Source organism: Solanum dulcamara, chromosome 12 (genome assembly GCF_947179165.1).
Source record: "Solanum dulcamara chromosome 12, daSolDulc1.2, whole genome shotgun sequence".
NCBI classification, from domain to species: domain Eukaryota; kingdom Viridiplantae; phylum Streptophyta; class Magnoliopsida; order Solanales; family Solanaceae; genus Solanum; species Solanum dulcamara.
Window position 1 is genome coordinate 35,651,902 of NC_077248.1, and position 27,085 is coordinate 35,678,986.

The 27,085-nt window shown below is 37.8% G+C and overlaps 1 pseudogene; it reads right to left on the reverse strand.

The window, feature by feature from the left end:
* Positions 1-21,932: 21,932 nt before the first annotated feature.
* LOC129877894 (5S ribosomal RNA) lies at positions 21,933-22,052 on the reverse strand (annotated as a pseudogene).
* Positions 22,053-27,085: the final 5,033 nt, after the last annotated feature.

Genomic DNA, 27,085 nt, shown 5'->3' on the forward strand with positions numbered 1-27,085 from the left:
AGAAGAGCAGAACTAACTGGTTACTAGAACTAACTGGTTACTAAAAGATGGCGGACTTATATGCCAAAGTCCTCCAAAATTATACCAGGTAATGATAAACAGAGCACAGAACGACTATGAATGCGATTATATAAGGAGACTTCAGCATTATTCAGTAGCCAACTCTAAAAATAGAAAAACAAAACCCAAAAGGTAGAGTGCTAGTTAAAGTTTAGAAAGGAGTCGAGAAGGACTATACGAGGTTAAGGATTCCGAAATTATCAACTTCATTACGGACCTATTTTATACTCCATGAGAGTAGGGTGCTACATGGGTCATTGTGAGTAGGTTAAGGAATCAACCCATTTTCTTTTAGTCAAAACTACCTCTATAGTTAAAACTATGCGACGTTATACGTCAAGGAGGTAGTGAGACTTCATGAGGTTTCCACAGTGATAATCTCAGATAGAGGGACCTTAATTACAATTAGCGTCTAGAGATCATTCCAAGAAAAGATTGGGAACACAGGCGGGTCTTGGTACCACATTTTCCCCTCAAAATTGAAAATAAGCTAAGCATACTACTTAAACGCTAGAAGATATGTCATGAGCTTGTGGTGTTAACTTCGAAAGTAGCTAGGACGATTATCTATCACTTATCAAGTTGCCTACAATAATAACTACCACTCCAGTATCCCAATGGCCCCATACAAGACTAGTAGGGCAGGACTTATAAGTCCCCTATTGGTTGGGTTAATGTTAGCAAGACTAAGGTCGTAGACCCAGACATGACTTAGCAAGACATTGACTAGCCACCCAGAGTCGGCAAAAATGATATGAAGATAATCAACATCGATATTCAGAGTTTGAATTGATGATTAAGTATTCATAACAGGGTCACCTAGGAAGGGAGTAATAAAATTTGATGAGAAAAGGAAACTTAGCCCAAAATACATTAGACCTTATCAAATTGCTCGTAAGGTGGACAAAGTTTCCTACAAGTTGAACTTACCACCTAATTTGGGAACCATACGCCTAGTCTATCAGATAGAGATGCTTAACAAGGGTACTAGTGATTCACCTAGAGTATGTCCTATAAATAATGTCCATGAAATAGAAGAGTTATTCTGTGAGGAAAAACCTATCTCCATCTTAGATAACCAAACTAGAAGATTGCAGACTAAGGACGTACCTTCTATCAAGGTATTCTAGTGAAGTAGGAATTGTGAAAAAATAACCTGAGAAGTTGAAGAGGACATAAAACATAAGTATTTGTACCTATTCCCGATGTCCACAGGTAACCCCAACTCCTGAAACTCATATATTAATTACCTCAATGAAAGTAGGTGTTATTGCAGTAGAAAAGAATCTCCCTACAATCGGTATAAAGTCTTAAGGGAAGTTTTCTTTAAGATTTGGGGATGAATATTCTAAAGGGGGAAAGGATGTTATACCCCATACTAATGAGCTTAGAATGTTTCTTAAGCTTCTTAGAAGTCATCAAGTGAGACAGATAATCTACAACACTATCAAACAACTCTAAGTAAGGGAGAAGGTGATACCCCATAGTAAGGAAGGTTCAAAATAGGGTCATAAGAAGTCGGAAGGAGTTGGAGGCCAAATAAGGAGTCGTAGGACTCAACTTACCTACGTAAGGTACTAACTTAGAAGTCCCACATACTTAAGCTACTTGAGTACATATCAAGCTTACGTATCAAGGATTACATAAGTTCTTAAAATAAGATAAGATTTTGAACTCACGAGAAAGAGGAGAGAATGACATGTGGCAGCAAGAGGAGGAGCCATGTGGCAGCATGAGAAAATTACATGTGGAAGTAGGTGATCCACCTACTTGGGGTAAACTAGGTGACCACTTTCTTGGGGGTGGGCCCCACCAAGGACACATGGCAGCCTAAGAGGCATGGCATGGATACGTGGCTGGACACGTGTCACCCTATAGAGAAGAAATGTTTCACCTCCTAAGGAGGTGTACATATGTATGTTTGGATGACTATTAAGTCATTTTTCAGCCAAGAACTTGAACAAAGAAAGAAAAGAAAACCTAAGGACAAAGAGAGAGTACCTACGACAACAAAGGAATAAAAGGGTAAGTCTCCAATTTTCCTCCGTGAATTAATCATCTAAGGTGTTCCTCGATCATGTGGTAATGTATATATGTATATTATTATGGATAAGAAGTCATTTCTTCAGTTGTACACTTGGAAAATTTGGACAGAAACGTTAGGGAAAGAAGATAGGAGGGCTACGGCTTAGGGGTTGTCAAGGTAAGCCTCCGAGCTTTGCTCTATAAATTAATTATATAAGGTATCCTATGATGAATTGAGGGTGTTAATAACATTAATTTACTTGTTGAGGTAGTAAGGAAGTGAAGCAAACAGCCCCACCAATTTTCAGTGTGTTAAGAGAACTTTCGAGGCGCATTTTGGCAAGTTTGGATAAGGTAAGGTCTTTCCTTTAAATTTGGTGTTTTTGGTGTGGTTTTGGAGCGTATTATATGTATTTTATGTGGCTGGAATATAAAAAGTTCATAAAGATGCTTGACATTAGAAACAATTTAAATTGATGTTTTTCCAACCGAGTTAAAGTTGTTAAAGGTTGCATACTGTTGTTGCGATTGTGGTGCTGTGATGGGAGATGGTTTTATGGTGTATTTCAGGGATGTAACACATCCCAAAACGGGTGTGGGATCTTTTGGTTTCATCCACACGACCCTCCATTTCGTATGGTTAAAGGTTTTGTGAAATAGAGACTAGAAACCTTATTTTGGATATCGTAATGCTGAGCGAGTCGCTTGGAATTTGTATTGTGTAATGTTGATGTGAATTTCTTGTATATATACTGCAGGTTGTTGTTGTTGGTTATATGTAGTGATTAGGTATGTAATTGGAAATTCTTATAGGGCATGTTATAGGGGAGGTGCTGCCCGATTTCCATTAACTCCTTAACTAACTAAAGAATTAGTTGAGGAGACGACCAAGGAAATGAGTTCTATGAATACTCGTATGCAACTTAAGATTTTGAAAAGTCAAGGGTTGTTGATATTCGTATTTCTTCCGTGTTGAATAGGTTCAAAGGTCGATGAGGCAGACATGACAAAGAGTGACCCATAAGAGGTATGTAAAGCTATCTCTCTTTTCTTTTGGCATATCTAAGCCTTAAGTGGGTTGTATGCGAAATATGGGGATAATTTCATTCCTAGAACTCGAAGTATGCCTCATAATCCCTATCCACTGCTTGATGTTGGATCCCCTACAAGAATTAAGTATCCTTCCAAGGCTTTTACGTGTTAAAAAGAAGTGTATGTAAAGTTATCCTTCCTTTCTCTTGATATGTACTTGGCATAAAAATGAGGTTATGATTCCATTTTTGTTCACTGATCCCCATGACGGGCCAGGTAAGAAATATGTACATAATGACCACATAAAGGAAAATACAGACTATGTAAAGCTTATCCTCATTCTTCTTTTGGTATGTCATAGATGTAAGTAGAACATGATACAATCTCTAGGGTAATTCCATTATTAAGCATCTCCTAGTTACTTTTGGATATCAAAATCTTACGATAGTTGAACTATTTTCCTTAAAACTTCTATATATTAAAAAGGTAACAAATGTACAGGCTCCATGTCTTAACGACTATGTGATAACAAGTGTTTCTAGTTCCATAAGTGATTTGGCCTTACTTTAATATATGTCTAGGGTCCCCAAGATTCTATGTGATATAGCCCCTAATGGCATTTAGAGGGCACTTGAGAGGACTACACTACTACTCGGGTTCTCAAACGATAGCTTAATTTTCTTATACAGTCGAGTCTCCGATAATGATTTAAATTGCATATAGTTACTCACTACTCTACTTGTATGTACTGTAACACTTGTTTCACCAAGTCCCAGGTCAGGTATGCAATCCTTCACAATTTATTGCACTATCAACCGAATGGCTCACTAAAGGGACGGGTATGCTATATGAAGACATGATATTACAGTGACATGAACAACTCACCAAGTCCCTCACTAGAAGGCTGGGTACGTATGTATATATATAATGATGTGATGTGATAAGATGGTGATGGCGCCGGTCCTATGATGGTCCTACAAATATGATTCACTGGATTCCTGAAAGGGTAGGCTATATTGTATAATTTGAGCATGCATGCTTTTATGATTCACACGGTACGGGTACATGTTTCTGATAAGATATTTTATCCCCTGCTTCTCTATTTCAGATATGCTTCCAGTTGTACTATGTTATATTTTACATACTCAATATATATGTCGTACTGACCCCCTTTCTTCGGAGGACTGCATTTCATGCCTACAGGTACAGATACAGGGTTTGGGAGTCCGTCAGCTTAGGATTCCACTCAGTTCAGCTGGAAGAGGCTCAATTGTATCGGAGCCTAGTTTTTTATACTTTCCACTGATGTATATAATTGTTTTTATTTATTTAGGGGTTACGGCGGGGGCCTTGTCATGCCATATATTTTCATTAATATTTTTAGAGGTCTGTAGACATGTATATATAAGTTTGGTTCAGATGGGTCTACATAAAATATGGTACGTGTTATTATGTTATGGCAGCCTTATCGGCTTGCGTGCCCTTTTATATTATGATACAAATGAAAGAGGCTACAGGTTTATGAAATGTTATGACCCATTGGGGTTATTATGTACGTTATCATATTGTTTGTAGTTCAACTTGACCACAACTTATAGATATGTATACGGGGGTCCAGGTCAGACCCTAGTCGCGGCCTACAGGGTTGGGTCATGATAATGTTTAGCTACTGTTTTAAGTATATTATAATAGGAATATCTATTTAGAAGTGTGGATAATTTATGAGGACTTCTTAAAGGACAAAACATTGAGTATGGTGATAGACCACTTAATAAAGTATTGCATGAGCTTGCTACCTGCCATATTTTGGTATACTATTTTGTACATATTATGAAGTCCAAAGTGTTTTGTGGCTCCTTCTCAAAAGGTTTGCTGATAAATAGATGTAATTAGAGGAGAAGGGGTGGAAAGAATACCTTTGGTTGATAAAGTATGAGTTTACAACCCGTTTACTGGTTTATTAAGATAAAGTAGCGTAAATCTTTTGATTAGCTAGTATTACTAATTTTATTACTTATTTCATTGTAGATTAGTAATCTAAAAGGAAGGAGGTTAATTTTTTGTACAATCCAAGTGGTACCACAAGGCATGTTAGGCTATTCGATTCCATATTTTTAGAGCATGAAATCTAATACTTGTGTCACCACCAACAAATGAATTTCCTAAGTGCTCTTGCAAGTCAAAGATGCGTAGTGGCAGCATACAATCTCAAGCGTAGCTAACGGTCCTTTCCCCCTCTCCCTTTTATATGTGTCAAAGTACCTCAATATGTGCTACTATTAGATCTGCAGTTTTACTCTTCCAAACACTAGTATGAAAAATGTACTTTCCACAGCAAGCTTCATAAAGTCAATTGTGTCATTTAAACTCCTAAGTTATTACATTAATATCACATTTGTTCCTTATGTTGTTTTATTGCCTTAAGTGATTATTCACATGCCTTATACTATTGGTCCATAATTCCAAAGCTTAAAATGATCATGATTAGTAAAATAACAATCTTAAAGATTAAAGAACAAGGTGTAGCAATCTGTACAGTACAAGTGGCAACCCAGGGGCAAAAGCCTAGTATGGATCGATCCCAATTTGTGAATAAGGGTGGCAGCCTAGGGATAAAGTCTAGCATAGGCTGATCCCAATTATATATTTATGAGAAATGTATCCCAGGGTCTAAATGCCTTGTATGGGTCATCCTCTTTAACCGCTGATCAGTTGGTCATTTGTATCACATGCCTTACAAAGATTATAAAGCACAGAAGAGTAAAGAAAAGAATATAACATACATGATCCCACAAGAGTAAACAAAGGTGATATTTTATTTTAATTTATACATTGAGGTATTGATACTTGATTTAATTAGGTTCTTGTTTTTCATATGCTACTGCCTTACATATTCAGTACATTCTTTCTCGTACTGACATCTTTTACGGGGGACACTGTGTTTCATGCCGGCATAGGTACTCCTGCTAGTAGACCTCCCTAGTAGGATCACAGGACACTCAGCTACTATTGGTGAGCTCTAAGTTGATTCGGGGCTTTACAGAGTTTTTTGGCATCTTTTTTGTTACTATATAGTAGGTAAGGGTACGGCGGGGCCTTATCCTGACCTACACTAAGGTTGTATATCTTGTAGAAGCTTTGTAGACTAACGTATAAAGTTTAGTTGTGTCTTGTCTCTTAACAAGTGTGGCCTTAATGGCCAAGTCCTGCACACAAGTTTTGGGCCTATTTATGTTGGTCTTCTATCACTATAGTCTATATACACTTGTCATAGTTATATGTATGGTAAGCACATATTATGGGTTGGTTCTCTCAGGCCCTTAAGTCATCGGGTGCCTTTCCATCTCATTAGGATTTGAGGTGTGACAACCATGAGTTATGGTGCCCTACGTGGTGAATTCTCCCCTGAAGGCCTTAGAAAACTTCCAAAGGCAGGGACCATGCTTGACCACCATGGGCCGTGTAGCCCTTCACGGACCTTGGTGGATTGTGTAGTTATTTCTCCTACAAACTTTCTTACAAGTTCTGCACCACGTCCCTTGTTTATGAAATATAGTGACCTCCACGGACTATGAAGGTCTTTGTGGAGGAGGACCTAAAACGTTTCCTACAAACTCTTAAAATCTGAGTTCAAGTCTTGTATCACAGATGCCCACTATGGGCCATACTAACTTTTATGGTATGTGGTATGTCTTGTGGTGGTATTCCTTCTTCCAAGAGTTTTTCCAAAACTTCAAGTGTGACTCCACAGACACCATCATGGGCCGTGGTGGTGATCACAGACCATAATGGGTCCTCCGTGGGGTAGTTGTTCTGATTTAATAAAGGGTATTTTAGTCATTTCCTATTCTTTCATTAATGTATGTGGACATTTTTGGGACTAGATTCATTATGTTATTGTTGTATATACTCCTAATTTTATTTCATTCCCTCATTAACTCCCAAATAGCTTTAAGAGTTCTCTCTCAAGGTTCCCTCAAGAGATCTTCTTCTTCTTCATCATCATATTTATGCTAGGGTTTCTCAAGAAAAAGTCTCCTTTCTTAATTCCAAGTTCAAATTCGTTCAAGGTATGTAGGTATTGATACATGGGTTCCTTTAACCCATGGAGTCCCAAGGTTTCTGTTCAAAATCTTATCAATTTCAATTGGGTTTGTAACCCTAGTTTGATGAATTGCATTGGGTTGTTTCAATTATGTTTTTAATCATTATAAACTATCATTACAAGTTTGTTTTCACATAAAGTTCATGATTTTAAGTTGAATTATGAATGCCCATGCATGAAGTTATTTGCAATGATGAGTTTTGTGAAGTATGATTATGAAGTTCAATAATTTCAATGTTTTCTCATGGTTTTTATTCAAATTTAATATGTATATGCGTTTTACTCTAAATTCAAGTATGAATTATGATATGGATTACAATTATGTTCAAGATATGAACTATGTCACGACCCAACCCTGTAAGCTGTGACTGGGGTCCGACCTAAACCTCTGTATAAACGTCTATCAATTGTGCTCTAGTAGAACAATAAATCAAATCATACCATGCAACAGAACCCTATTGAGTGATAACATAATTTCATAAACCTGTAGCCTATTCTATTTGCATCACATTATGAAAAGGCACGCAAGCCGATAAGGCTTCCAAAACATAACAACATGTACCATATATCATATAGACCCAGCTGAACTAAACTGACATACACAACCCACATATACATGTTTGCAGACCTCTAAAAATATTAATGACAACACATGAAGGGACAGGGCCCCAGTTGTACCTCTGAATAAACAACAACAGTTTTATACATCAGCGGTCAGTACTAAAATTAGGCTCCGATTCAAGGGAGCCTCTTCCAATTGAGCTGAGCGGAATCCTAAGCTGATGGACTCCTAAAACTTGTATCAGTACCTGCGAGTATGAAACGCAGCCCTACCTCAAAGAAAGGGGGTTAGTACAATATATGTACTGAATATGTAAAGCATAACATAATACAATTAGAAGTATATCTGATATAGAGAAGCATGGGATAAACTATCAAATAAGAAACTTGTACATGTACCCTATGAATCATAAAAACATGCATGCTCAAATTATACAATATAGCCGGCCCTATCAGGGATCTGGTGAATCATATCTGTAGGACCATCATAGGCCGGTGCTATCACTACCTTATTAAAACACATCATGATATATATACATACGTACTCAGCCCTCTAGTGAGGGAATCGGTGAGTTTTGCATGTCATTGCATTATCATGTCCTCATTCAGTGTACCCGGCCCTTTTGGTGAGGGACTTGATGGATAATGCAGTGAACTGCGTAAGTTTACATACCCTGCCCGAGACTTGGTGATAGAAGGGTTACTGTATGCATGAGTAGATTAGTGAGTAACCATATATAATTTAAAACATTATCAGAGACTTGACCATATAAGAAAATTAAGCTATCGTCTGAGAACTTGAGTAGTAGTGTAGTCATCCGGAGTCTTCTCTAAATGCCATTATGGGCTATGTCAGTTGTAATCTCGGGGACCCTAGACATGTACTAAAGCAAATCCAAATCACTTATGGAACTAGAAACACTTGTTAACATATAGTCTTTAAGGCTTGGAGCTTGTACATTTATTACCTCTTTAACATATAGAAGTTTCTAGGGATATAGTTCAACTACTATAGAAGATCGATTTTCAGTAGTAAATAGGAGATGCTTAAAATGGAATTACCATGAAGCTCGTATCATATTTAACTTACAAGTAAGATATGCCAAAAAAGAAAGGGAATAAGCTCTATATAGTCTATACTTTCCTTCAGGTGGTCATTATGTACATATTTCATACCCGTCCCATCCTGGTGCTCGGTGAATAACCATGGCATCATAACCTAATTTTCATACCAAGTACATATCAAGAGTAAGGAGAGATAGCTTACTTCTTAACACGTAGGAGCCTTGATAGGCAGTACTCAATTTTTGCAGGGGTTCCAATACCAGGCAGTGGATAGGGATTATGAGGAGTTCTTAGAGTTCTGGGAATGGAATTATCCCCACATTTCATATACAATTCACTTACAGCTAAGGCATGCCAAAAGGAAAGAGAAAAAGCTTTACATACCTCTTACGAGTTACTCTTTATCAGGTTCACCTCATCGTCCTTTGAACCTATTCAACATGGAAGCAATACGAACATCAACAACCCTTGACTTTTCAGCCTTAAGTTGCAGCCAAGTATTCATAAAACTTATTCTCTCGCTCGTTTTCTCGGGCAGCATCTCCTCTATAACATGCCCTATCCGAATTCCCAATGACATACCTAATCAATAAAGACAACCAAAAACAATAACCTTCATTATATATATAAGAAATTCACACCAACATTGCATAATACAAACTGCAAACAACTCGCTCAAAATTACGATATCCAAAATGGGGTTTCTAGTCTCTATTTTGTAAAACCTTTAACCATACGAAGAGGTGGTTCATATGGATGCAAAAAAAAGATCCCACACCTCTTTTAGAATAGTTTTAACCCCTAAAACACATCACCACAACAACTACAGCCGCAGCTCCACAAGCACAATACCCAACTTGACTTCAATTTAACTATAACGACCTCAATTTAGATTGTTTCTAACTTCAAGCGTCTTTATGACATTTTCATATTTACAGCCATAAAAAAGACATTTAATACACTTTATAAAAACAAAATAACCTCCAATTTTGAAGGAAAACCCTTACCTTACCCGAAATTGGCCAAAGCTTGCCAAAACTCGCCACGGAAATCTCCTTCACGTGCTGAAATGGAGTGGACTATTTGGGTCACTTATTCAATGCCACAAATAGTGATTTTAGGCTATTAAACATTGTTATGTAACTTTTGTATAACTCAAATAATTAATTTACTGAATGAAAGTCAGAGGCTCACCTCAAGGTGGCCAAACCTATAGCCCCTCTCCTTGGGTCTCTAAGTTTTTCTTTCAACTTTCTCTTATTTTTTCCAAGTGTAAACCTGAAGAAATTATTCCATAGGAATCATAAGATACATATATACATCTCCATGTTATTAATGAACACCGTAGGTAAGTAATTCACGGTGAAAAATTGGAGAATTTACCTTGAACTCTTCCAAGACGAAGGTGCCTCTCTTCTTCTCTAGCATTTTCTCTCTTTTTTTGGCTGAAGTTTTGGATAGAAACTGATGTTATTAGTCACATAACACATATATATATCCTTCCCTATGAGGTGAAACGTGTCCGTCCCATAGGGTGACACATGTCTAGCCCTTATTGGGCCAATATATCTATACAGCCAATTAGGGGCTACCACATCGCAGTAGGGTCCACCCCCAAGCAGGTGGTTCACCTACTTGACCACAAGCAGGTGGGTCACTTGCTGCAACATGGAACTTTCCCATGCTGCCATATGGCACTTTCCCATGCTGCCACATGGCACCTCCTTTTGCTGCCACGCGTCATTCTCTCCCCTTCCACGTAGGTTCATAATTTCATCTTATTTTAAGAACCTATGTAATTCTTTCTATGTAAGCTTGGTATTTACCTAAATAGCTTAGGTATGTAAGACTTCCAAGTTAGTAGCTTACTATCATGAACCAACTCCGTAGGCCATGACTGGTGCCTAAGTTAGGCACCCATACGTACCCTTAGTCCCACTTAGCGTGTTAGTAGAATAGACAAAAGTAGGAGTCAAAAAGGGATTGCTAGAGAGTGCATGAGAACAGATATAGCACAAGAGGGACGTTAAGGCCATCATGGAATGCAAAGGCCAAAACATATATGTTACACCCCATACTCTGGTACCTCGGAACGCTTCTTAAGCTTCTTAAGTTTAAGGGAAGGCTCATAAGTTTTTTTAGTTTTTTTAGAAGTCGTCATGTGAGTTGAATAATCTATAACACTGTCAAATAATCCTAAGGAAAGGAAAATGAGATATTCCATAATAGAGAAGATTGGAAATAGGGTTAGAAGAAGTTGGAAGCCAAGTAATGAGTCGTAGGACTCGACCTACTTGCGTAAGCTACCGATTTGGATGTCTTGCATAATTAAGCTCCTGGAGTACATGTTGAGGTTAAGTAGCAAGGATACGAGATTACAAACCCACGAAAATGAAGCAAGCAGGTGACACACCTACTTGGGCTAAGTAGGTGACCCACCTACTTGGGGTGGATCCCACGCTGCGATGCCGCAGCGTATGATTGGTCGCATAGTGTGAGGTGGCGCCCTAGAGGGGCTGCCACATTTTACCCCTAGGGGTTTGCCATGTGTCACCTCCAAAAATGGTGTATATATTCCTAGTCGATGATTAAGGAATTCATTTTCAGCATCTCTTAACTTAAGAAAAGTGAAGAAACTTAGGAAAATAGAGAGAGCTACGACAGCAACACAACAAGGTAAGACCTCCATTTTTGATCCATGAATTAATTATTTAAAGTATCCTATGGTGATATAGCGGTGTTTAATAACATAAAATTTATAGTTGGGGTTATGAGGAGGTTTTCGTTTTTGTCAACAAACCCGTTTTTGGAATGGGATTGTTCTTAGTAATACTAGTATAACTCCTTGTGTAAATCTTAGTTTCAAGTGATTCAAGATATTTTCTAAAGCTATTTCATAGGTATATAACTTTTATTTAGCCTATAAAACCCATTTTTTCTTTTATCCACTCAAAAAGGATGATGAAGTATAGGTGAGGTTTTGCCCAGATTTCGTGTTGGAAATCCTACACGGGCTGCTATTGGTATTTTGGGAATATCTTTTAGTATAGAATGGTTGTAGGGGTGATTTGAAATTTTATGAGACCTTAATACATATGTATATAACTTTCATTGAGTCCACAAAGCCTGTTTCCCCCAATTACCCCTTCTAAACTAAGCGACAATACACGATAGTAGGCTGTCTAGAATTCACGTTTTGATAGTTTTGAGCAAGTTGTTTGCGGGTTTGTATTGTGTAATGTTAAAGTGAATTACTTGTATATATGCTGATGGTTGTTGTTGTTGTTTGTCTGTAGTAATTAGGGAAGTGATTGGAAATTTGGATGGGGCATGTTATAGGGGAGGTGTTGCCCAATTTCCGTTAACTCCTTGACTAACTAAGGAAATAATAGAGAAGGCGAGCGAGGAAATGAGTTCTATGAATACTCGTGTGTAACTTAAGATGCTGAAAAGTGAAGGGTTGTTAATACTTGCATAACTTTCATGTTACCTACGTTTAAGAAACGACGAGGCAAACGGGATAAAGAGTAACCCGTAAGAGGTATGTAAATCCTGTCTGTCTTTTCTTTTGGGCATGTATTAGATTTAAGTGACAAATGATATGTGTATGAATCCTGGGGTAATTCTATTCATGAGCTGTAAACATAATTTATGATTCATAATTCGTTCTCACTTTTGAATGTTAAGACTATTAAAGTAGTTAAGTTCTCATCCCTCAAGTCTTTTATATGCTGAAAAGTAGTGTATGTAAAGTTGACGTTTCCATATTTTTTCATGTCTTCAAGTTAAATAGTGAATGATATGAGCTTGAGGGTAAATCTACTCACAAATACCAAGGGTAATTCAAAGTTCTTATGTACTCCCTGATAGGAGCACTCTTACAGTAATCGAACTAGGGCTTCTCAAGCCTTCCATACATTAGAAAGGCATGAGTATGTTAAGCTACCCTTTCCTCTCTTTTGACATGACTTAGATGTAAGTATTATGTATATGAAATTGGGAGTCATTCCACTCTTAAAACTCTAAGTATGAGTTAAGGCTCTTGTTCACTTCCTACTGATTAGAACTCCTGTAACAAGTTGAGTCATTACTTTTCAAGTCTTCCATGTGATAGAAAGTTGTACATGTAAAGCTTGTCTTTTCCTACTTCTAAACACACTGGACTATAGGTACTATAGAACATGGATTTGGAGAAAGCTCTATTTATAGGTTCTGGATATAACTCATGACTTGTACTCACCTTTGAATGGTAAGGGTCTTAAAGTAGTTGAACTATGACCCTCGATCCTTCTACATACCAAACAATAATTGGATGTGTTAGCTCCTGGACCTAGAGGCTCTTGGACGTACTTTATGATAATGTGTTGTGGGATGTTTGATATGTTACCAAGCTTTATGTGTACGTATAGGCATTATGATATATATGGATCGGGTCGAACGTACCTCGGCACATTTTGCTATGTAAGGATCGGGCTATAGGTTCCACGGCATGTTGTGCTGTTTATGGATTGGGCCTTCGTTCCTTGGCATTATTATACGATATACGGATCGGGCCGTCGTACCTCAACATTGTTACACTATATACGAATCAGGCAGTCATTTCCCAGCATTATTATAGGATATACGGATTGGGCCATCATACCTCGGCATTATTACACGATATATGGATTGGGCCATAGTTTCTCAGCATTATTATGTGATATCCAGATTGGGACGTCGATCCTCAGCATTATTATAAGTGATGTGGATTAGGCCGTCGTTCCTCGGTATGTACTTTCTATATACATGGATTGGGTTGTACGTTCCACAACGCTAATGGTATATATGTTCTTATAATGTCAAAATGATGTAGTTTTTACAGAAATCCCTAATGGGCTGGATACAATACATGTGATAGTATGTATGCCTTTATTTTATAAGATGCAGGTGTGGTAGATAGCTAAATGTTATACTTGCCCCTACATCTCTATTTCAACTGTTGTCTCAATTATGATGTTTTATGCTTTATATACTCAGTACATATATTGTACTGACCCTCTGTTCTCCAGTGGATTGCGTTTTATGCCCGCAAGTATAAATATTTATTTTGGAGATTCGCCAGCTTAGGGTTTCCACTCAGCGATGTTTGGAGTACTCTACTATTCCGGAGCCTAACTTTTGATACTGGTCATGTAATATATATATATATATATTTATTTGTCCAGGGGTACAGCAGGGGCTCTGTCCCGCCATATGTTGTTGTTACTATTCTTAGAGGTCTATAGGCATATGTCTATGGGTTGTTTGTTAGTTTATTTCGGTTGTGCCTATACAACATGTTGTAAATATTTTTATATTATGGTAGTCTTCTCGGCTTGCATGCTTTATCATGATATGGTACGAATGAAAGAGGTCACACGTACACGAAAAAGGTTTTAACTCATTAGGGTTTTTGTGAGTAGTATCACTTTGCTCATAGTTCAATTTGACTATAGTTGACAGGTATGTATACGGGGTCCATGTCGTATTCCAGTCGTGGCCTACGGGGCTGGATCGTGACAATATATACATAACCCACATCACAATCTATAGACCTCTACAGAATAGCAACCTAGTCATATGATAGGACAGGGCCTCATCGTACCCTTAACCAATATGTACAAATGTACAACATAAAAGTTAGTACCAAAATAAGGCTATGGAAAAAGGAGAACTTCCAACCAATAGGGTGGATGTCCTAGGCGAGCGGATCAGCAAACCGAGCATCTGTACCTATGGGCATGTAATGCAGCCCCCCAAAGAAAGGAGGGTGAGTACAGAAAATGTACTTAATATTTAAATCACGGATTGTAATAAGTAAAGTCATTACCAGAATAGAATATGCAAAAATGAGCAAAAAATCCAAAATATCATAATGTTTATCATAGACACAGGTAGTGCATGCAGAAAAACATATGCCATATTCAGAACAATTACGGGACTCAGTGAACAAAATGTGGTCGTCACCCCATCACTGGCACCACAACATATCATACATCCAGAGTAGGGAATATCTCCATAACAGATCATATCATATCAGATCATATCATATCATATGTGTACATGGCACATCACATATTGGGGCACGACAAATAATGCATTGAAGTATACATGATAACAAACCTAGACCGAGAATACTAAAAGAAGCATTGAGGCATCCGCAAGTGGAGTAGTGAGAAACTAGATGCAATTTAAATCATATTTAAGACTCGATGGGGTACTTAAGATGATCTATTATTAAAAATCAAGACAAAAGTCATATCAAGTACCTTTTAAAAGTTACTATGGGTTATATCAAAATAGAACCTTTGGGAATCATATACACATGTCAAGGCATAACAAAATATCTTTTGGAAGTCGAGAAATTAGCCATCCTAGCGGCTCTACGAATAGGAACTTCCTGGGAATCATATAAAGGTCATATACTTGCTTCATAAAAACCATGCCAAAAAGGAAGATTAGATTTACATATTTATGCCCAAAACATACCAACATATAGAATAAGCTTAATACACTTATGACAAAGACATGCCAAAAGAAGGAAACATTAGCTTTACATACTTTTTACGGATTACTCTTAACACATTCGCCTCGTTGTCTCTTGAACCTATTTAACATGAAAGTAATTCCAAGGTTAGTAACCTTAGACTTTCCATCTTGTAATTCTACCACCAATTACCCATAGCAACCAATTCCTTAATCACCTTTCTCGACTAGTATATTAGTTAGTTGGAAGTTAACAGAATTCGGGCAACATCTCCCCTATAACTTGACCTATCCAAATTATAAACTTAGCAGCCATATTACCCAAACTAACTAGCAGAAAATACACAACCATACAACTGCAACATTACCCAAAGCAAGTCCCAAACAACCCACTCAAAACTATGATACCAAAAGAGGGTTTTTAATCTCTATTTCGTAAAACCTTTAACCATACGTAACAGGGGGTCATGTGTCTGCAACAAGAAGCTCCCATAAACCTTTTTGAAAACTTTCCATCCCTGCAAAACATAATCAAACCACCTGCAAGCGTAGCACAACAACCACAACACATTACTCAACTTCGATTTAACTATAACAAACTTAGTTTAGTTTGTTTCTAACGTCAAGCATCCTTGTGAAATTTTTGTACTTACAGCCACATATAAGACATGTAATACACTCCATAACAACACTATAAACTCCAAATTGAAAGGAAAGACCTTACCTTACCTGAAATTGGCTAAAATTTTCCAAAACCCGCCTCGGAAGAAATCGGGGCTTACCTTTCACTTTGGCCAAGCCGTCGCCCCTCTCTCTTAGCCTCATAGGGTTTCCTTTTCTTTTCCTTTAATGTTAGAAATGTTACACCCATCACTTTTAAACTCGGAATGTCTCTTAAGTTCCTTAGACATTATCATGTGATCCGGATAAGATATGACATTATCAAATGACTCTAAGGAAGGGAGGATGTGATACCCCGTGAGAGGGAAGGTTGGAAATAGAGTCGTGAGAACCCAAAACAAGTTGGAGGCCAAAAAATGAGTCATAGGACTCGATTTACCTATGTAATCTACTAATTTAGAAGTCTTATACCCTTAAGCTACTTAAGCACGTACCAAGCCTACGTAGCAAAAATTACATGGGTTCTTAAAATAAGACGAGATTATGAAGGCGACATGTGGCAACTTAGGAAGGCGACACGTGGAAGAACCTCAAGAAAGCAGGTGACCCACCTAGTTAAGGTCAAGTAGGTGACCCACCTGCTTGGGGGAGCTGGACCCCACTGCCATGTGGCAGCACCCTATTGGCAGCATGCACACGTGGCCCAATAAAGGCTAGACATGTGTCACCCTATGGGGATGACACGTGTCACCTCCAAATCCACCCTATATAATTATATTAAGTGACTAAGGAATTCATTCCTTATCTTAAAACTTAGCCAAAGCTGAAAGTTTGAGAGCAAAGGAACATAGCTATGGATGGTTCCTTTTCAAGGTAAGTTCTAATTTTTCTCCATGAATTAATTATCTACGGTGTTCATCAACAACATGGAAATGTAAATATGTATCTTATGATATCTACGGAATTAATTCTTCAGCTTGGAACTTCAGAAAACGTTGAAAGAACAAAGAGAGAAAATGTTAAGAACTAGTTAACAAACCCGTTTTTGAATGAGACTGTTGTTAGTAATATTGGTATAACTTCTTGTGTACAGATTTCTTTCAAGTGATTCAATATGTTTTGGAAAGGTATTTCATAGTTCTATAAATTTACTTTAGCCTTCAAAATCTATTTTTGCTTTTATCTTCTCGAAAAAGGGTGATGAAGTATAGAGGAGGTACTGCCCAGATTTTGGTGTTGGACATCTTACACGGATTGCTGTTGGTATTTTGGGCATATCGTTTTGTACAGAATTGATGTAGGGGTGATTCAAAATTTTATTCCACCCTAAGACACATGTATATAACTTTCATAAGGACATAAATTCTTTTCCCCTCAATTAAGACTTCAAAACAAAGCGGCAATGCAAGACGGTACGCTATCCAGAATTCACCTTTTGATAATTTTGAGTGAGTTTTTTGGGGTTTGTATTGTGTAATGTTGGTGTGAATTGCTTGTATATATTTTGTAGGTTGTTATTGTTGGTTGGATGTAGTTATTAGGGGTGTGATTGGAAATTTGGATAAGGCACATTATAGGGAATATGCTGCCCAATATTTGTTAATGCCTTAACTAATTAAAGGAGTAGTCAAAGAAACGAACAAGGAAATAGATTCCATGAATACTAACGTGTAACTGAAGGTGCTGGAAAGTCCATAGTGGTTGATATTCGCATTACTTCTATGTTGAATAGGTCCAAAGGACGACGAGGCGAACGGGATAAAGAGTAAGTCATAAAAGGTACGTAAAGCTTTATCTTGGCGTGTTTTCGTATAAGTATGTACAGCTATCTTTCTTTCCTTTTGGCAAGTCTTAGACTTAAGTGAATTTTATATGGAATGTGAGGATAATTCCATTCCCAGAACTCCAGGTACCTCTCATAATCCCTAACTCCAGTTAAGTGTTGACACCCCTACTAGAATTGAGCATTGCTTGTTAAGGCTTTTACATGCTAAAGAGTAGTGTATGGGAAACTATCTTTCCTTCTCTTGATATGTACTTGGTATGAAAATGAGATTATGATACAATAGTTGTTCACCGAGCCCCAAGATTGGCCGGGTATGACATGTGTACATGATGACCACCTGAAGGAAAGTACAGACTATATAGAGTTTACTCTATTTCTTTTATGGCATGTCATAGTGATAGGTTAAATATGATGTGAGCTCCGGAGTAACTACATTCTTAACATCTCCTATTTACTTTTGAGTATCAAACTCTGATAGTACTGAACTATTTCCGTGGAATCTTTTATATGTTAAAGAGGTACCAAATATACAGGCCCCAAGTCCTAAAGACTATACGAGACTAAGTCTTTTGATTCTATAAATAATTTGACCCTATGTTGATACATGTCTAGGGTCCCCGAGATTACTTTTGAGGCAGCCCATAATAGTATTTAGAGGACACTCGATATGACTACATCGATACTCAGTTTCTCAAACAAAAGCTTAACTTTCTTATTTTGTCAAGTCTCTGATAATGATTTAAATTGCATATAGTTACTCACTACTCTACTCGTGTATACTGTAGCACTTCTTTCATCGAGTCCCGGGCCAAGAATAGTAATCGTGTATAATTCTCTACATTATCCACCGAGCCCCTCACTAGAGGGTCGGGATACATATATATATATATATGATGATGTATTATAATAAGGTGATGATGGCACAGGGGCCGTGATGGTTTTACAGAGGTGATTCACCGGACTCCCGAAAGGGCCGGCTATATGATATGATTCGAACATGCATGTTTTTGTAATTCACAAAGTGCAGGTACAGGTTTTTAATTTGATATCTTATCCCCTATTCCTCTATCTCAGATATGCTTCTAGTTGAATTATGTTATGTTTTACATACTCAATACATATATCGTACTAACCCCCTTTCTTCGGTGGGCTGCGTTTTATGCCCGCAGGTACAAATACAGGTGTTGGAGTCCGTCAGCTTAGGATTCTGCTCAGCTCAACTGAAAGAGGTTCCATTGTATCGGAGCCTAGTTGGTAGCACTGGCTGTTGATGTATAAAATTGTTTTGTCTATTTAGGGGTACGGCGGGGGCCCTGTACTTTCATATGTTCTCATTAATATTTTAGAGGTCTGCAGACATGTATATGTGGGTTGTGTATATCAATTGATTCAACTGGGTCTACTTGATGTATGGTATATGTTATTATGTTATGGAAGCCTTGTCGGCTTGCATGCCCTTTAATGTTACGATACAAACGAAAAGGGCTATAGGTTTATGAAAATGTTATCGCCCAATGGGGCTCTGTTACATCATATTATTTTATTTACTGTTCAATTTGACCACAGCTAATAGTTAGGTATATGTGGGGTCCAGGTCGGACCCCAATTGCGGCCTACGAGATTGGGTCATGACAGAAGTGGTATCAGAGAAGTTCATTGTTGGATTGTCTGCAGACCATGTCTAGTAGAATCTTGTGTATCGATGTGTTGCGCACCACATCCATAAATAGGAAGTTACAGGACATTTTGGATGTTACTTTTCTTCCACATCTGAGATCGTGCTTTAGATCCGAGTCATAGGAAAATTCCTTATACTAACCTTGGATCTTGACAGAAAGACGACACCAATAGAAGGAATTAATTGACGATATGGGAAGTTACAAAGCATGCCGGTAAGTAAAGTAAAGTCCCGAAAGAGATCTGTTTTGGAAGGTATTGACATATGATTAAAATGTAAAGTTGAAACCTGAAAGGAAAGCAGACAGGAAGTGCAACAGATGCAGTTTGAAGTTGGACATATGAGGTAAGTCCAGTATTTTTATATTATTATTAACATTGAAAGCCCTGTGTGGCTGTAATATGAGATGATATTGAAAGCCCTGTGCGGCTGTGATATGATACGAATATATATGTGTTGTCCCTGTGAGGCATTGTTGGTATTTTCTTCGTGCAGGTTTGGAATAATTAAGAAATATAGAGAAAACTCTACCAAAATTTTCCCAAAACAAGAAAAAGGGGATAAAACATAGCTTTATAACATGTGTTGGAAATTGATACCGAGTACCCATATTATGCCAAATTAAAGCTGTAAGAGGTACTCTTCATGTCGTCGATAAGGGACACCATTTTTACTTAGGGAAGTTTATTACGGAAAAATAAAAGTCTGTTTGAGTAGTATAGTTCAGACCACAGTATCTCCAACCATAATTATTCTATAGAAAAAAAAGAGAAGCTCAGGTTGAAAGGTAAGATGTCCAGCAATTGAGGTTCCCTCATTTTGAAAGTACCAAGTTCCCAACTCCTAATTGTAAATTAGATAAGTTGTTCATAACTTGAGAATAAACCCAGAAGGAGAGCAGGTAGGTCAAGTATTAAAAGAAGTACTGTGATGTTTAAGAGATTCTAGTCTCTTCAAACAATGGTTGGAAAATGGTTTACGATAATAGTTTATATTCCTCCACCCACTAATTGGGTAAAGAGCTTCGAACAGGAGCACCACAAAGAGATGTTAGGAAATGAATATGAGTACGAACAAAAAAGGGGGATATGTAAGTATGAATTTAACAGGGTGATACAATTATACAGGGATAAAGTAGGACCACTAGTAAGGCACACTTAGTATATGTTGACTAAGTTAAAAGCCTGCGTTGAGTATACAGTAAAAGTATGGATCTTAAGATACAAAGAAATGATGTGTGTACACAATATCGCCCCAAAAATAGTGGAATCCTTAAGGGACAAGGATGGCAAACTTAAGGAATAATTGGTGTAACCTACATTCACCCCAAGGATTAAAAGGCGCAACTTCCATTCATCTCAAGAAACAAAGGATATAAGTTGGGAAAGCCCCTACTCCAAGAAAACATGGGACAATGAATGCCGGAATATAAATGTTTCCTAGTTAAAAGAAAATTTAGAACAGCTACAAGTGTATATTAACTTTTTATACACACAAGTAGAATGTGGCCTCGGTCTAGTTGTTCCATGAGTCCCATTACTCAAGTACAGATTAATAGATTAGGTGTTGCACTATGTATAAAAAGGTTTCTTGATGCTTTGTAATTTAGCCAAGCTTCCGTACCTAGATAATCAGGTTGGCAAAAAAAATATAATGTAGAAAGATGGGGACATGATATAGTACCAAGTACTTTGGGGAAGCAGACTGGATGAAATTGAGACTGGACATAGACCAAGGTATAAGCGGATAAAGGTATAAGTACCCTCTAAACGGGGGAAGCAAGTTAGAAAACTGCAAAGGGTAAGATAAAGGCAATTGATGTGGCAACATGTTCGAGATGGATGCTTAAACTTCAATAAGATCCTTTGTTGAACCAAGTTAGAAGGATCTGGAAGTCGTCAATAATTGGATAGAAGTTAGAATGCTATGCAAGATAGTTCTAAGAAGTTTCCAGCAAGACCTGGAATAACATAACGCTAGAAGGTGGGTACATATAAAAGCAAAAGAATATAGCAATGAAAGGATATCGAATAACTCAAGGGACATTACGAAGGATAATGACAGCATGCTAGACTAAAAGCCAAAATATTAGCTATAGAGTTGGTCGCACATGATGTTACGATAGATGTATAACCAAGGACAAAAGAATAGAAAGCCTCATGTGGTAGGAAATGAGAAGAACATATAGTGAATAAGGGAAAGGAAAGAAGTGCGACAAGGTGAGACCTAGCGAGACGACACTAAGATATCTCTTAGGTTAAGTTGAAAACCTTCTCATATCCTTGTAAAGGTAAAGAATGACACGAAAATGTGTCAAAAGGATTACAAACGGGGGTAAGGAAAATTTTTAAATGGTTTGAATAAGACGGACAAGACTAGCCGGTTGAAAGATAACAGAGCAAAGGACAAGGCAAAACATAAAGACTCGCGAGACGATGCTAAGATAAATTTTGGGCTAAGTTGGGTGCCCCACACATTATTGCAAGGATTACCATAAAACGCGGCATGAGGACTTCCCAAGGAGGTCCCCCATCCCAGTACTTCTCTCACCCCAGCACGCTTAACTTAGAAATTCTGATGGAACTTAATGCGTTAGTGCTGGTATGATCATGCGAGATGGAAGAATTTGAACTAGTGATGGGGGAATGATATGAGATTATGTACCTAGAGTATTATAAGATACGTTAAGGCAATTGTAATAGGGGCTTAAGGGAAACCAGCAGGATTAATGAATTACCAACAGATGGCGCACTTGAATGCCACAGTTCTTCGACATAGTACCAGTTAATGATAGGCAAACGACTGAATGGCTGTATGGGCCAATGGAAGAGGGAATTTCGACACCACTTGGCAGCCAACTCTAAGGATTGAAAAGCAAAACCCAAAAGGTAAGGGTACTAGGTGATGTAATTTATGGAAGCTAGGAAGTAATACCCGAGGTCGGAAATTCCACAATATGAACAGGGCTACAAGACTCACTTCGCACTCCAGGGCCAGATGACTCTAGAGGGAATGTTACTTGTGGATTAACGATATTAGCCCCTACTCCTTCAATAAAAGGCTACCTACTCAGTCGAGAAGGAGTAAAATTGTAGGGTAAAAGAGTGGTAGGACCTTACGGTGTCCCCATAGCCATTTTCCCAGAACAAGGAGCCCAAGTTACAGTTAACTACTGAGAATCAGTCCGTGAAGCAACTAGGAAGACAGATAAATCTTCGTACACTACTTTACCCTCAAACCTGATGACCAGGCTAAAGCGTACCACTTAAATGCTAGAAGATATGTCATGAGCTGGTGTTGTTAACTTCGTAAATAGTTGGGATGATTATCTATCACTTATCAAGTTGCCTATAATAATAATTACTACTTTAGTATCCCAATGGCCCCGTACAAGACTAGTAGGGCAAGACGTGTAAGTCCCCTATTGGATGGGTCGATGTTAGAAAGACTAAGCTAAAAAGGCCTCAACATGATTAAGCAAACTATTGACTAAAAGCCTAGAATCGACATAAATGATATACAGATAATCACCATTGCCATACAGAGTTCAAATTGATGATGGGATGTTCATAACTGGGTTAACCAAAACAGAAAACTTAACCCAAAATATATTAGATAGTATCAAGTTGCTCGTAAGGTGTGAAAAGTGGTCCATGAGTTGATTTTACCACTTTATTTGGAAACTATATGCCCAATCCATCAGATAGGGATGCTTCAAAAGGGTATTGATGAGCCACCTAGGGTATGTTCCATAGATGATGTCCAGGAAATAGAATCCTACGAGGACCAACCTATCGCTATCTTAGATCAGCAAACTGGAAGATTGTAGACTAAAGACGTGCCTGCCGTCAATATACTATGGCAAAACCAAAACCAGAAAAGGGGATGACCTGACAAATTAAAGAAGACATAAAACACAAGTATTTGTACCCATTCCTAATATCTATAGGTAACCCCAAATCCTGAAGCTCGTATACTAAGTTTTTGGATGGAAATATGTGTTATGGCAATAGCAAAAAATCTGCCTACAAATAGTATAAAGTCTTCAGGGGAGTTTTATTTAACATTCGGGGACGAATGTTCTAAAGGGGGGAAGGATGTTACACCCCACACTTTTAAACTAGAAATGTCTCTTAAGTTCCTTAGTCATTATAATGTGAGCCGAATAAGCTAGGACATTATCAAACGACTCTAAGAAAGGGAGGATGTGATAGCCCGTGAGAGGGAAGGTTGGAAATAGAGTCGTGAGAACCCAAAATGAATTGGAGGCCAACAAATGAGTCATAAGACTCGATTTACCTACGTAATCTACTAATTTAGAAGTATTATACACTTGACATACTTAAGTACGTACCAAGCCTACGTAGCAAAGATTACACGGATTCTTAAAATAAGATGAAATTATGAACCCATGAGGAAGAGAAAAAGATGACACGTGGCAGCCTAGGAAGGAGACACATGGCAGCACCTCAAGCAACCAAGTGACCCACCTACTTGGGGTCAAGTAAATGACCCACCTGCTTGGGGGAGGTGGACCCCACTTCCATGTGGCAGCACTCTATTGGCAGCATGCATATGTGGCCCAATAAGGGCTAGACACGTGTCACCTTATAGGGATGACACGTGTTACCTCCAAATCCACCGTATATAAGTATGTTAAGTGACTAAGGAATTCATTCCTTATCTTAAAACTTAGCCAAAAGATGAAAGTTTGAGAGCAAAGGAACATATCTATGGATGGCTCCTTTTCAAGGTAAGTTCTAATTTTCCTCTGTGAATTAATTCTCTACGGTGTTCATCAACCACATGGAGATATATATATGTATCTTACGATGTCTACAGAATTAATTCTTCAGCTTGGAACTTGAGAGGACGTTGAATGAACAAAGAGAGAAAATGTTAAGAACTTGTTAACAAACCCATTTTTGAATGGGACTATTGTTAGTAATATTTGTATAACTTCTTGTGTACAGCTTTGTTTTGAGTCATTCAATATGTTTTGGAAATGTATTTCATAGGTCTATAACTTTTCGTTAGCTTAAAAATCTAGTTTTGATTTTATCATCTCATAAAAGGGTGATGAAGTATAGAGGAGGTACTGCCCAGATTTTGGTTTTGGACATCTTACATGGACTGCTGTTGGTATTTTGGGCATATCCTTTTGTACAGAATTATTATAGGGGTGATTCAAAATTGTATGCAACCCTAAGATACATGTATATAACTTTCATGGGACATAAATCTCATTTCCCTCAATTACTCCTTAGAAATGAAGCGACAATACAAGACAGTAAGTTGTCAAGAATTCATATTTTGATAATTTTGAGTGAGTTGTTTGGGGTTTGTATTGTGTAATGTTGGTGTGAATTGCTTGTATATATGTTGTAGGTGGTTGTTATTGCTTGGCTGTAGTTATTAGGGGTGTGATTGAAAATTTGGATAGGGCACGTTATAGGGGATGTGCTACCCAATTTTCGTTAATGCCTTACCTAATTAAAGGACTAGTCGAACATATGAACAAGGAAATAGATTCCATGAATACTAACGTGTAACTAAAGGTGCTGTAAAGTCCAGAGTGGTTGATATTCGCATTACTTCCATGTTGAATAGGTCAAAAAGATGACGAGGCAAACAGGATAAAGACTAACTTATAAAAGGTATGTAAAGCTTTCTCTTGGCATATTTTGGTATAAGTACGTACAACTATCTTTCTTTCCTTTTGGCAAGTCTTAGCCTTAAGTGAATTGTATGTGGAATGTGGGGATAATTGCATTCCCAGAACTCTAGTTACCCCTCATAAACCCTAACTCCAGTTAGGTGTTGACACCCCTACCAGAATTCAGCATTACCTGTTAAGGCTTCTACATGCTAAAGAGTTGTGTATAGGAAACTATCTTTACTTTCTATTGATATGTACTTGGAATGAAAATGATATTATGATGCCATAGTTGTTCACCGAGTCCCAGGATGGGTCGGGTACGAGATGTGTATATAATGACCACCTGAAGGAAAGTACAAACTATATAGAGTTTACTCTCTTTGTTTTTAGGCATGTCTTAGTGGTAAGTTAAATATGATGTGAGCTCCGGAGTAAATCCATTCTTAACATCTCCTATTTACTTTTGAAGATTGAACTTTGATAGTAGTGAACTATTTCCGTGGAAACTTTTATATGTTAAAGAGGTACCACATGTACAGGCCCCAAGTCTTAAAGACTATACGAGACTAAGTATTTTGATTCCATAAATGATTTGTCCCTATGTTGATACATGTCTAGGGTCCCCGAGATTACTTTTGAGGTAGCCCATAATGGCATTTAGAGGACACTCGAGATGACTACACCATTACTCAGGTCCTCAAATAAAAGTTTAACTGTCTTATTTTATCAAGTCTCTGATAATGATTTAAATTGCATATAGTTACTTACTACTCTACTCATGTATACTGTAGCACTTATTTCATCGAGTCCCAGGCCGAGAATAGTAATCGTGCATAATTCACTACATTATCCACCGAGCCCCTCACTAGAGGGTTGGTATACGTATGTATATATATGATGATGTGTTGTAATAAGGTGGTGATGGCACTGGGGCCATGATGGTTTTACAGAGGTAATTTACCGGACCCCTAAAAGGGCCGGCTATATAATATGATTCGAACATGCATATTTTTATAATTCACAAAGTACAGGTACAGGTTTCTGATTTGATATCTTATCCCCTATTCCTCTATATCAGATATGCTTCTAGTTTTATTATGTCATGTTTTACATACATAGTACATATAACGTACTGACCCCCTTTTTTGGGGGGCTCCATTTCATGCCTGCAAGTACAAATACAGGTTTTGGAGTCCGTCAGCTTAGGATTCTGCTCAGCTCAGCTGAAAGAGGTTCCATTATATCATAGCCTAGTTGGTAGTAGTGGCCGTTGATGTATAAAATTGTTTTATCTATTCAAGAGTACGGCGGGGGCCCTGTCCTGCCATATGTTGTCATTAATATTTTAAAGGTCTGTAGATATGTATACGTGGGTTTTGTATATCAGTTTGATTCAGCTGGGTCTACATAATGTATGGTATATGTTATTATATTATGGCAACCTTGTTGGTTTGAATGCCCTTTCATGTTACGACACACACGAAAAGGGCTACAGGTTTATGAAAATATTATCTCCCAATAGGTCTCTATTACATGATATTGTTTTATTTACAGTTCAATTTGACCACAGCTGATAGTTAGGTATATGGGGGTCAAGGTCGGACCCCTGTCGACCCAACCCCATAGGCTGCGACTGGGTTCGACCGGGACCCCGTATACATACCTATCAGTTGTAGTCAAATTGAACTATGAACAAAGTGATACTACTCACAAAAACCCCTATGAGTTAAAACTTTTTCGTGTTCGTGTGGCCACTTTACTCGTATCATAACATATAAGGGCACACAAGCTGACCAAGCTATTATAGCATAGAAACATTCACAATATGTCGTATAGGCATAATCGAAATGAACTCACAAACAATCCACATCTATATGTCTACAGACCTCTAGGAATAGTAACAGTAACATATGGCAGGGGGTCAGTACGATATATGTACTGAGTATATAAAGCATAAGAACATATAACTGAGCTAACAACTAAAGTAGG